Source organism: Clarias gariepinus, chromosome 18 (genome assembly GCF_024256425.1).
Source record: "Clarias gariepinus isolate MV-2021 ecotype Netherlands chromosome 18, CGAR_prim_01v2, whole genome shotgun sequence".
In the NCBI taxonomy this organism is placed as follows: Eukaryota; Metazoa; Chordata; class Actinopteri; order Siluriformes; family Clariidae; genus Clarias; species Clarias gariepinus.
In genome coordinates this window covers 7,712,368-7,725,639 of record NC_071117.1, presented here as the reverse complement: position 1 = coordinate 7,725,639, position 13,272 = coordinate 7,712,368, and the positions used below count along the sequence as shown (strand labels likewise).

The following is a 13,272-nucleotide window of genomic DNA, read 5'->3' as shown; positions in this document are numbered from 1 at the left end:
ACTGTTTTACACACACCTTGTTTTAAAAACTTTTAAATAAAATTTATTTAAATTATTTTCGTATTTATTTATTTATTTACCTATTCATTATTTCAAGTTTTCTTACATTTTAGTAAACATGAATACCAAATAACTGTAAATAAAAGTCTTTTGTGAATTCTAATTCTCTTTCTCTCTCTCTCTCCTGTTGTCTGTACTGTATGCCCTGTGGAGCTCCTCACTGTGTGAATTTAGTCAGGACATGAGCAGTTTTTGGCAGTGGACAGTTTTTTACACATATGTCTGCATTATGAACACTTTTCTCTGTTGCAGGAGTTGTTGTCTCCCAGTATGGGTGGGGTGTGTATTACACACGGAGCTACATCTGTGCTCTAAAGGGATCTACAGTGATCATGGGCTGCAGATACACACATCCACGTAGTTACACAGTTCAGAAAGTTTTCTGGAGCAAAGAGCTGTCTACAGATAAAGAACCTCCTGATCTGTCATTAGACCCAAAGTACAGCGACAGGGTTCAGTACCTCAGAGACACATGGGGTGACTGCAGGCTCAGACTGAGTGGTGTAACAGAACAGGACCAGGGCAAATACTACTTCAGGTTTATAACTACGCCTTCAGAAAAGTATCAAGGTAGAGATGGAGTTGAACTTTCTGTTACAGGTAAGATACATCAGCTGAAATAACATATTGTATTTTATTCATCATAAAATTATTAATTTGACCACATTTATCTCTATAAAGAGCTGTGTGAGAGTTAGCATTAGCTTTAGTTTTCTAGGCTTTAGTTATCTAAGGTTTAAAACCTGCCATATCACCAGCTGAGCTAGACATGTAAAATATTCATGTGAAAACTTTCCAGGTTAATGTTTTAGCCTCCTCTGTACTCTGTGGTCTAATACTTTAATGACTTGTTGACCACTAGATCATTAAAGTCCACAAGGTTTAGTGTTTTTCAGTTTAATCAAACTATGTATCTCTCTCTCTCTGAGTGCATGCTGGGAGTGAGTGGGTGGAGCGCGTTTGAGTGTGAGTGCGAGCATGCTTCAGCGTTCTAGGTCAAATGTTTCATTTATTTATTTATTTATTTATTTATTTTTTTTTAAAAAGGAAAGAACTTTCTAATTAATCGTGCGGGGCGCTCACCAAACCTCTGTGAGTCAAAGGGTTCGACGCGGAGCGCTGGTCTGAAAGTTAGTTTCAGAGAGCAGGGCGTCCGCAAGCTCTAAATCTTTTGAGACCCTAACCGCCGGCACAGGATTAGAATCGTGTGCCGGCGCGAGTGTGGAGGACTGCATGCAGTCCAGCTGCAGGGGAAGTGGTGGGACATGAGCATGTCCTAGCCACGTCCAGGATAAACAGCATGGTGGTGCTCTTCCTAAGCACTGTGGAAATGGCGCCAGAGCTGGAAATAAACAGCATAAACAGAGCAGGGTCTCACCACAGCGTACTTCCCTTTGTCAACACCATCAAAAAAAAGGTGACCCTGTCTCCCCCCCCCTTATCAAAGATGAAATTCTACTGAGAGAACTCTCTTGCCATGGAAAATTAGTGGAAAAAATCAATCAGCAGTAAATCTTACCTACTAAAACTTAAAACTAAAATCTATTGCTCAGATGGCTCACTTACATGATCCTGAATAACAACACCACAGCATTACAGTGCACCTTAACTTTTAAAATTAATGGTTTTGACTATGTGATCTATTGTATGTCTCCACTAAAACACTAAAATGCTTTGGATGTGGAAAGATGGGACATCTGGTCTGTGCTTGTTCAGGTAAGATGGCGAAGGAGAACAGGGAAGGCGATGGAACAACCAAAGCAGGCCAGGAAAAGGAAAAACATCAATAAACAACCAGTGAGAACACCACAACTGGAAAAGACAACAAGCTTTTAGAGATAATTTTCCTCTCTTTTTTTTTTAATTTTAAAAAGAAGAAGTCAGATTTTAAAACACTGCAACAATGATGGGATTTTGGTAAAATCTAAATTAAACAGTTGTGTTAACAGCACACTCTCAGTGTCACAAAAGTTTTAAATTATTCAGTAAGTAAGCTACAAAAAGATACAATCTGATATAACCCTTATCCAGACCCTCACTCTACTGCCCCCTTGCGGCAAGGCTACACACTGACCAAACGTACTGCATATTTGGAAAACCCGCTCACTTGGTTTTCTTTCTGATTTTAATATAAAAATAAAAGTTTTATATAATGACATTGAGAGTGTGCTGAAAGCTAATGATGGCTTGAGTTCTTCTTTTAAAGTAAACAGGGGGGTCAGATAAGGATGATCACTGTCAGGAATGCTTTATGCCGAAGCATTAAAATCCCTGCTACTGTACATAAGTTACGAACTGAACGTAATGGAATCACAATCCCAGAAAAAGAAGAAACTCTCTTTCTATCAGCGTATGCTGATGACATTATTTTAATTTTAAACAAACAAAGAGACATTGAGGCAACAATCAAGGTACTAAAGAACTTTATTTCCTGAAAAAATTGCTTCCGCAAAAATAAACTGGACAAAAAGTGAAGCACGACTTATCAGGAATTGGTCTGATCATGTAGCAACACGGCCAGAAAGACTTCTATGGACAAGGGGGGGGGGAATCAAGTACTTAGGATTGTACTGTATTTAGGTGACAACACATATCAAAAAATCTGGGAAAGATCACTTGAAAAAATAAAAGGCCAGCTGGAAAAGTGGAAATAGCTAACCCCCAAAATGTCCTATAGAGGACACATACTGGTTATAAACAACCTAGTGGCCTCTTCTTTATTAAACAAAGTGACATGTGTGGACCCACCTGCAGAGGTGCTAACAAAAATACAATCGACTCTAGTAGACTTTTTTCGAGACAAGGTTCACTCACTGCCCAAGAGCATTTTTATCTACCCAAGGATGAGGGGGGACAAGGTTTAGTGCATCTGCAGAGAAGAATTGCCACCTTTCTCCTGCAATTTGCACAGACAATTCAGGCACCTCACCTTGTTTGAGCCGGAATGCAGTAACTTCAATTTTAAGTGCAATTTTAAGAACACTTGTTTTTTTTTTATACGAAAACAGAAAACCTTATAACCTTTGAGAATATTTAGTGTTTTAATGGAGCACTGTGCATGTTAAGTAAAAAATCATCTCTGTTTTAAAAACAACTTGTTTTAAAGACTTTTTATTACATCTACTTATTAGTTATTCATTTATTAGTTGAACATGTTAGTAAAAATGCTCCAAATTACTAATAGATAATTGTAAATAAAAGTCTTTTGTAAATTCTTCACTGTGCATGTGCTGTTTTGTTGCTGTCTGTAACCCTCTTAATGCTAGTTATCATACAGTTACATTTCAATAGTCAGCAGGGGGCGATATTACACCCTTCAAATACTTCAAATACACTACTGTGGTTATGTAAAGCAGCTCCATGCAGAAATGTAGTGAAAAAGAAAGCACAATTATTTGTATTGCGTAGTGGAGTGAAAGAAAAAAGTATCCTCTAATAGAAGTGCTTAGTGAAGTCCAGATTAGTGAAATATGTAGGTAAGTACAGTAATAAAGTCAATTTACTTAGTAACCCTTTACTGTAGTAACCTCTGATTAAAAGAGAGAAGTCTGACTGCAGACAGGTGAGAGTTATTAGTGATCAGGTGACTGAGGAGGTGAGCTTGCCTACAGGTCTGAGAACTGTTATTATTGTAAACATGAGGTTATTATTATTACTATTATTATTATTATTATTATTGCAGGACATATTTCTTTTGTCGCATGTGAAAATATTGTAGCAGGCTCACAAAGAATGAATGATCTAAATAGATTTCTAAACAGTAAAATGTCAATATAAGAAGGTAAATGATGGAGACAGGAAAAATGGTAGCAAAAAAACTCCGGCAAAAATCACAAAGGAAAAGTGCTTAATGAAGGCATACAAGATACACAGAGTGAGTATTTGCTAATAAGTGTGAGTACTTTGTGTGATAAAATAAATGCAGCAAAATGTAGAAAAGAAGTTTATTACTCAGTCCAGAGGTGCATTCAGGTTGTTGTTTGTTTGTTGTTTTTGTTCAACTTCATTATAGTTCCTGGTAAAATGGTACATGACATTCAGATTACATCATGGAATATATCATGGAATCATCTGTTTTACCTGCTATGTTCATTATAATCATTATTTCTTTAGTAAAATGTTATATGTAAAATTTATTTATATATGTATTTAGTTAATAAGTAACCCACTATACAGCGCTCTCCAAGTGGAATGAACAAAATACCTGAAAAAAAGAGAGGGGTGTCTGTGTGCACAATTTTGACTGCAAATAATAATAATAATAATAATAATAATAATAAGTGATAATAACAGTGTAACTGACAGTAATCTCCACAGGCTGCACTACATGTTTGACCTCTTTCCTCTCATTCACAGAGCTTCAGGTGGAGATGAGTCCTGATAGTGTGGTTGAGGGACATGACGTCACTCTCACATGTAAAACCACCTGCAGAAGGACTGTCACTCCAACATTCACCTGGTACAAAATTGGACATCCTTTATCCTTCATCTCCTCCTCTAACCCTCTCCGTCTGCGATCAGTCAGTCAGAGTGATGCAGGCAGTTACAGCTGTGCTGTACAGGGAGAAAGTTATCGCTCCCCTGCTGTCACTCTTAATGTCCAGTGTAAGTACAGATTTATTCATTCATTCATAAAACTATTAACACTAATAGTTCATCCGGAATCCAGATGTAAAAATGAAGCCCCTCAGTCATAAAGCTGTAACTAACAGTAAAGTAACACAGATATGTTATGATTTGCTCTAAATTATTGTCCTGTACTGAACAATTCATCAGTTAATATGAAGTTTCACTGTATGACTTTATATAGACACACTAGAATGTTAGCATACATGCATATTTTTATATTTGCACTGTAAAAATGTAAACATTAGCATGAATGTGTATTAGCATAAATGCTCACTGAAAATCTTTAAGTGTTCATTAATTTACTAACAAGCTTCCATTGCAAAATAATTGAATGTTGGCATGTACAGTACAGTATGTATATTAGCATGCTTACATACTGTACATGCACACTAGAACATTAGATTAGTATGCATGTCTATTAGCATAGTTTTATACTAGCACACTAGCTAAATCTTTCTGGTGAATTAATGTGATCCTGCAGTAACACATGAAGTAATGATGTCTTTTATAATCTGGTTATAAAAAATAAAGAATACATTTTTAACAATGTACAGTTCATGTTTCTTTCTCTAGATCCTCCTAAGACAGTCTCAGTGTCCATCAATCCCTCTGGTGAGATAGTGGAGGGCAGTTCAGTGACTCTGACCTGCAGCAGTGATGCTAACCCACCTGTGGAGCTCTACACCTGGTATAAAGGAACATTATTTAAAACTAAAGGCAATATTTACACCATTAACAGCATCAGCTCTGAGGACAGTGGAGAGTACAGGTGCAAGTCCAAGAATCAATACGGAGAGAAATATTCTGATAAAGTTACATTTAATGTTTTGTGTAAGTGTTTGATTGTGCAGACAGCTGGTCATCATCTACTGAGTCACTGGGTCTAACTGTAATTTAATGTTCTTAAACCTCCATCATATTTCCCTTTTCTGTCTTTTAGATCCTCCTAAGACAGCTTTAGTGTCCATCAGTCCCTCTGGTGAGATAGTGGAGGGCAGTTCGGTGACTCTGACCTGCAGCAGTGATGCTAACCCACCTGTGGAGCTCTACACCTGGTATAAGGGCACATCTACTATAAAAACAGGAAAATTGTATGTTATCTCCAAGATCAGCTCTGTACACAGTGGAGATTACACATGCCAGGCTGTCAATAAATATGGGCGTCAGTCCTCTGGTGCTGTGTCTCTGAATGTCCTGTGTGAGTTAATGATGATTTACTCTGATCTATTATACACCATCTTTATTTGGCAATCCATAAGATACTTAAAGTGTTTCCTTTGTATTTTTTCTTTGTCTGTCTCAGATCCTCCAAAAAGTGTCTCAGTGTTCATCAGTCCCTCTGGTGAGATAGTGGAGGGCAGTACAGTGACTTTGACCTGCCAGAGTGATGCTAACCCACCTGTGGAGTATAACTGGTTTAAAGGAACATTGTTTAAATCCAAAGGCAATACTCACATCATTAACAGCATCAGCTCTGAGGACAGTGGAGAGTACAAGTGCAAGACCAAGAATCAATATGGAGAGAAATATTCTGATAATGTGACATTCAATGTTTTGTGTAAGTGTTTGATTGTGCAGACAGCTGGCCATCATCCACTGAGTCACTGGGTCTTAATTTAATGTTCTTCAACCTCCGGAATTTTTCTTTTCTTTTAGATGCTCCTAAGAATGTCTCAGTGTCCATCAGTCCCTCTAGTGAGATAGTGGAGGGCAGTTCAGTGACTCTGACCTGCAGCAGTGAGGCTAACCCACCTGTGGAGCGCTACACCTGGTATAAGGTGAATGAAAGCTCACCTGTAGGATCTGGACAGAGTTACAGCTTTACATTGAGCTCCAACAGCAGTGGATGGTTTTACTGTGTGGCTCAGAATAAATACGGGACTCAGAGAGCCGCTGCGGTGTTTCTCACTTTAAATGGTATTACAGTTATTATAACAAATAATACATTTTAGCATTGATAAAGTTGAATAAGTTATAGCTGAGTAATATCTGTCTCCACACAGGGGGCAGTCGTGTGGTTCTGTATGTAGTTCTTGGAGTCATGGCTGGATGTGGATGTTTATTTGGCATAGTTGGTGTTTTATACATTAGGTAAATGTTTGCATCATTTATTCATTTACATTTTAATACTTTAATGTTTGCATCATAAACTGTAACATTATTATTATTATTATTATTATTATTATTATTATTATTATTATTAACTTCAGGAGAAAGCGAAGTAGAGATTCAACTGAAGATGCCAAGTCAAATCAGGCAAGTCAACTACAGCACTATGAAATGGCCCAGTGTTTAGACGACTCACTTGATTGTAATTTGATGAAAAGGAGGAAACAAGTATTTACAATGGTTTATTCTCGCAAGCTTAAGATTTACATTTTAATAGCAAACTGTCCTTTCTGAACATAGACCTAAATCACCTACTTATAAAGGCATCCATTGACATAAGACATTGGTAGGATATCTCTGTCTCGCTCTCTCTCTTTCAAAAAAAAAAAAATCTCTCTAATATATTGCCTTTAGTACTTCCAGACACTACAGGGTGCTCCAGAGTGCTCTTTGTGTTGAGGTGTTGATGATGATGATTTTGAAGCATGTAATCCTCTGTATCCATTAGGTAGCCATTAACATAGCTAATATATATTTAAGCATGTAGCCTTCTATAAGTGTGCCATAAACACACCCAAGAACCTTACTCTGTCACTGTGAGATGACATTTTTTTAATTTATTATCTGCAAAATATATATATATTCCCCCTGCAGGAAAATACCTACAGCAGTGTAAACTTGAGTCCTGCATTAAACAATCCAGCAACTGATCCAGATCAGGTCCCTCAGGATGATGTTCAGTATGCCGTCATCCATCACCTGAGTGACCCCAGGAGGGCAGAAAGATCTGCAGGGCAAACTGCTGACTCTGGGGCTGCTGAGGAGGTTGAGTATGCTAGTGTCCAGCCCCGGCAAGACAGAGTGGTGAAAAAGACTGAAGAGGATTATGATCAGTACAGTAATGTCAGGTTTAATCGCACTGGTGCTGCATACAGGTTAGAGAAACTAATATTATTAGAATGTTTATGATAATTCTATCCTTAATTTAATATAACTTCAATATACTTTAATATAATCTCATTAATGCTTGAATACATTAACATCACTTTATTAAGTTGAATATTTTCAGATATATTTGTTTTTGTGCAGGTCTGCTGCTCCTTCCTTTGAAGATTCATCAGTGATTTACAGCAGCTGAAGTGAACTAAATTACACAGATCTGTTCAGAAGGAATGTGACATCATCATTTACGCAATGAGCATCGAAGACTACAGCTAAAATTTTTTGTTTGAATGCAATTTTAAAAGTAAAATTTTAAATCCATTACCTTGGAAAATCAATGTTTTTTTCAAAACATTGTAAAAATACTTAGAAACAAACTTTCTCATGTTACTTCAGCTTACTGATTTTTTATTAATGCACACATTTCTTTATATATTTATGTAAAGCCTTGACTAATTGGCATTCACAAATTGTCCATAGTGTGTGAATGAGTGTGTAAGTAAGTGCATGTGTGTGTGCTCTGCGATGGATTGGCACCGTGTCCTGGGTGTATCCCGCCTCGTGCCCTAAGGCTCCTGGAATAGGCTCCAGGCCCCCTCGACCCTGAATGCAGGATAAAGTGGTATAGACTATAATTAAGTGTGTGAGAGAAGAAATTGTGGGAAAAAAGACTGTGAATGTGCATGTGTGGATGAAAAGCAGTAGTCTCTGGAAGAAAGCTGGAGAATCCAGAGGAAAACCACCAAGCATGGGGAGAACATGCAAATTCCACACTTACAGACCTGCAGCCCCTGCAGGCAAACCAAGCACATACACAGGGAGAAGGGAAAAAGGTTAAGGGCTCTACAGTAAATAAAATCATAAGAAGGCAAAGAGGAGGGGAGTTGAGAGGCAGGGAGGAACATGTAGAGCAGGCACTTGAAGCCTGGCCATGACCCTTCCTCGGCGGTGTGAACCATGTGAGAGCATTTCCTTAAATGTCAAACTCTGAAAGCACATAGTGAACATTCATACTGTAAGTCTTGTATTGCCAATCATGCCAATATCATCCAAATGTTTATTAATGACTACTCAAAAAAAGCGCAACCATTCTGTAAACTCCAAACTTGATGTGTTGTGGAGGTTAAAGGCACTGTAAGACTTTTAAAGGTGTGGAAATAATTAATGATGAATAGATAAACCAATGTGTTTGCCTGTGAATAAAAATCTCTCTCTTTCACACACACACCCTTTTCATTTCTTGCCGCCCCCCCCTTCTGTTGGTTTACATTTGTTGGTATCTATGATGTTTTTTTTTGTTTTTTTGTTTTTAGTTTGTTGTTTGTCCTGGTTGTTACTTATGATGTAATTAAAAAAATATATAATAAAAAATAACATATAGCCAGCAACTGTATGTCACAAGCTAATGTGGATGTTAGCTTCATTCTAGAAGGAACTTGACATTATTTTGTATTGAGTTCCCTATGTAATCATATGTGTCTTCGATGCATACTTTTTTTCTCTCTATGACTACTGTAGGGTAAATGAATGTTTAAAACATACCTTCTTTTATGGCAGAAAACTTTTCAGGCTAAGAAGACATTGCACCGGAGTTTGCAGCAGCGGCACACTGTATATCACAATTCATATTGCAGTTTATGGTCCTGATAATGCCACGTGTTATAGAATATTTTACACATCATGTTTTCATCAGGACTGTAAGACTTTCAAACATCACACTATTAGTTCATGTTTGTATGGTAGCTTATTCCAACAAGGCAAAACGAATTGTCAGAACAGCGGGTTTACGCAAGTGTGAGACAGGGAAGACGCAAAAACTGGCACAACTTCACAGAAGAAACAGGACATATAAAATCAAATTATCTTTATGTAAAGGGTGTCATCTCATCCAATGTCTTATTTTAAAATGTATCATTAACACTGTTACTGTACGTATACTGTACAACATTTTAAGTATGTGCACTTTACTTAAGTATTTTTTTTATTTTGGGGGGATTTTTACATTTTACTTCACTTCACTATTTTAAGGTAAAATATCTTAAAAAAAAAAAAGATTTTTACTTATAATAATAAGTGGAACAAAGACACCACTTGGGGAACAGTGCGCAATCTATTTTGGCTAATTCACTCTCACCTGTTGGGAGTTATCATGTGTCTTACTTAATGTTTTTTAGTAACAAAGTATTAACCCATTAGTTAATTAGCTAGCCCTTAGCTAGCTGTTTTACATTAGTGTTTAGTCCTAAAAATATATAGTGAAATGAGCATTTAATTAGGGTCCAAGCACTATAGGGTGCACAGGACCCTCTTGTTTTTTCTTTATAAGGATTTTTCCCCACCCTTTTGGGCTTTTGGGGGTCTTAACATGCTTAAAAACCCAAGAAAATTGGGAGACAGGTTGAAATCTGTTGCCATATGGATGCCTGGGAGTCTGGGCCACGGGCCCTCACAAAAGATTTTGCTGCATAGAAAAATACACACTTTCACACAAAACCCAAACTGACATCAGCCCTGTATAGTGTGTGATGTGTGCAAGTTGTGCGGTCCATCCGGTATTTAATTAAAGATGTTTAGGATTTTTTTGGCAGCCACGCGCAGTGATGTTATAAAATATATACAATAATAATGTTATCAAATCTTTTTTATTTCATACACAGATTTCACGAATAGAAAGAATTCATCCTTATGCTGACTGCGGATGATAACGTTAATGACCTTATTAACACATCTGAGCCTAAAGTGACAAAAGAGCCTTTTGGAAAATCATAATTTATCAATAGAGCTCTACTAAATCAAAGTATTTTGACATTTGAGTATATTTGAAGGTGACTACTTTTGTCCTTTTTTTGTCAAATGTACAGTAATTGGAGGTCTTTTGCTTTTACTCAAGTAATTCACTGCCTGGCTAAAAGAAAAAAAGTCATCCCTTTGATGTTAATTACTGCAATGATTAATAATGGTTACTTAAAACCAAAGATCATGTGGTTGTGGCAAAGATATTACTAAAATGTAGCTATACCAAGCAAAGAAAACAAAAAGTTTGCTGAAACTATTGAAATGGGATTAAGATCTTTAAAACACATGATTAAAACCATAAAAATAGTAGTCATCATCTTCAAGGAAGTAATGTGGTGGAAAAAAAATCTTCCTGAATGAGGATGATGGGAGATCAGTTAAAAGCTTAGTGAAATAAATGATTGAGACTAAAAGGATAAAAGGCTTTGTTTGGACTCTTACAGTTACAGAATAGACTGTGTTACATTGGGAAAAAGTTATGTGGTCTGATGAGTCCAGTTACAGTTACCCTGTCCCGGAGAGATGGGTGCATCAGGGTAATAAGAGAGCCGAATGAAGTGATGTACCCATCATGTTAAGTGCCCACTCTACAAGTCTGTGGGGACAGTGTTATGATCTGGGGGTGCTTCTATATTGGTCAGGTCCAGTTTCAGCAACATATTGTGCCCAAAAGATAAGGTCGGCCGACAACCTTAATATACTGAATGACCAGGTTTTTCCAATAACTGATTAAAAATGTTTTACTTTTGCTCTTGTCTTCATCTTTCCTCTTAAATTTTGCACACAGGAAATGACTTCATTCACACAGTGACTACATCAACATAAATGTTAGAGTTTTACACATCAGATCACATTTTAATACGCTGCAATCAGAATATTTACCATATGTCATTATAACACATGTGTGGTCATCATGTGTGGGTGTGAGAAGCGCCATTATTATGTGGCCATGATCTTTATCAATAAAAAATGAAGCTGATCCTGAATCAGCACTGAGCTGCAGCTGATTACCTATTCAATATAGTTAATCTCTTAAAATGCAGCAAAATCGTTGATGAAATGACTGCATATACAAAGATTACTGTAAAAAGTTTAATTAACATTTTAGGAATTATAATAAATTGACAGGCATCGCCAGATTGCTCTTAAAATATCTTTAATACAGAATACTACATCATGTTCCCGCTATTGTGCTGCCAGTTGAAATAACCCATTTCCACAGCAACACCAAGTGTGCATAAATATAATATGTCTATACTATGTATAATAAATATAACATCAACAAAAAGTTGTAATTAAATTTATGAATGAATTAATTCACTGATGATTTAACACAGATATAACTTACAAACACAATAACAGTATCACACTTACTAATAAATATTAAATATTATAAATATATTTTAAAAAAATAGTTTAAAATGGTTAGTTTTAACAGTAATGTGTGCATGGGTGTTTAGTGTTTGTCATATTTTTTCATGGAAGGAAGAGCTACATCAGTAATAAAAGAGGAAGAATGTGTGTGTGTGGGGGGGGGGGGGGTGGATTTTAACTTGGACTAGTTTAACAGTTAAAACCCTCAGAGCTGGTGGGGTTTCTGTTTGTTTCTGTCTCTGGATCCAGGAGATAAACATCACTTAATGAGGTCAGAAAGATGCTTATTTTCATTTTTAATGGGTTACTTAAAATACTCACTGATTCACTTATGATCTTAAACTATGCATTTTAATAAGTCTAAATTTGTTTGTCATTTCTTGTAAAACGCTTAGAGCAACCTAAGACTAGACTTTTTCTAGATCCACGTTATTTAGTTTTTGTGGAGTGCGTACAAATAATTAGATTATTTCTTTAGCAATTTATTCATGTTGAACTTCAGAATTTACTTATTTATTTAATTGTTCACTAAAAGTAAACTGTTTATTATGTGTGGCAAGTCTAATTTAACTGTTTAGTCATTTTAAGGTCATATGAATATATCTAATAGGTATTAAATATTAAAAGAGGATTTAAATTTTTTTTTACGCACGACACACCTGTAATAGAACGTTAATATACAGCTGTAAACAAACATCACTGTTTCACAATGATGAACACTGCAGATTTAAGGATGTTTTTATGATTTTAAAACTAAACATGATGTTGTTCATCTGTGATGATTACAAAGAAAGCAGTGATGATGTCACTCAAATTGACTCCTCCCCTTTCTCTGCTGTTTCTGCTTGTGGAGTCAGGTGAGTCATTTGCAAATGTTACCTTTTATTTCATTAAAATATAGGAAGATATATATATATATATTTGTACAGCAATTCTTCCTCCTTCCTTAATGTACTGTATATCCTGTGGAGTTTCTCAAAGTGCATTTTTAGTTGTAAAGGAGCACAGATTTTTACACCGGAGAGTTTACTCGGCCTCTCTTACTGTCTGAGACCAGAACATGCTTTATTAACACATCTCTGCCTTTATTTGTTACAGGAGTTGTTGTTTCTCAGGATTGGGGTGTTTATTACACACCAAAGTCTATCTGTGCTCTAAAGGGATCAACAGTAATCCTTGGCTGCAGATACACATATCCAGCCAATTACACAGTTCAAAGAGGTTTCTGGAGCAGAGAGTTGGTTACAGATAAAGAACCTTCCGATCTGTCATTAGACCCAAAGTACAGAGACAGGGTTCAGTACCTCAAAGACAAACCAAGTGATTGTGGTCTCAGACTAAGTGATGTGACCGAACAGGACC

General features: G+C 36.5%; 1 pseudogene; it reads left to right on the top strand.

The window, feature by feature from the left end:
• The window catches only part of LOC128506151 (sialoadhesin-like), a 70,045-nt pseudogene that overhangs the window by 9,192 nt on the left and 47,581 nt on the right, over positions 1–13,272 (top strand).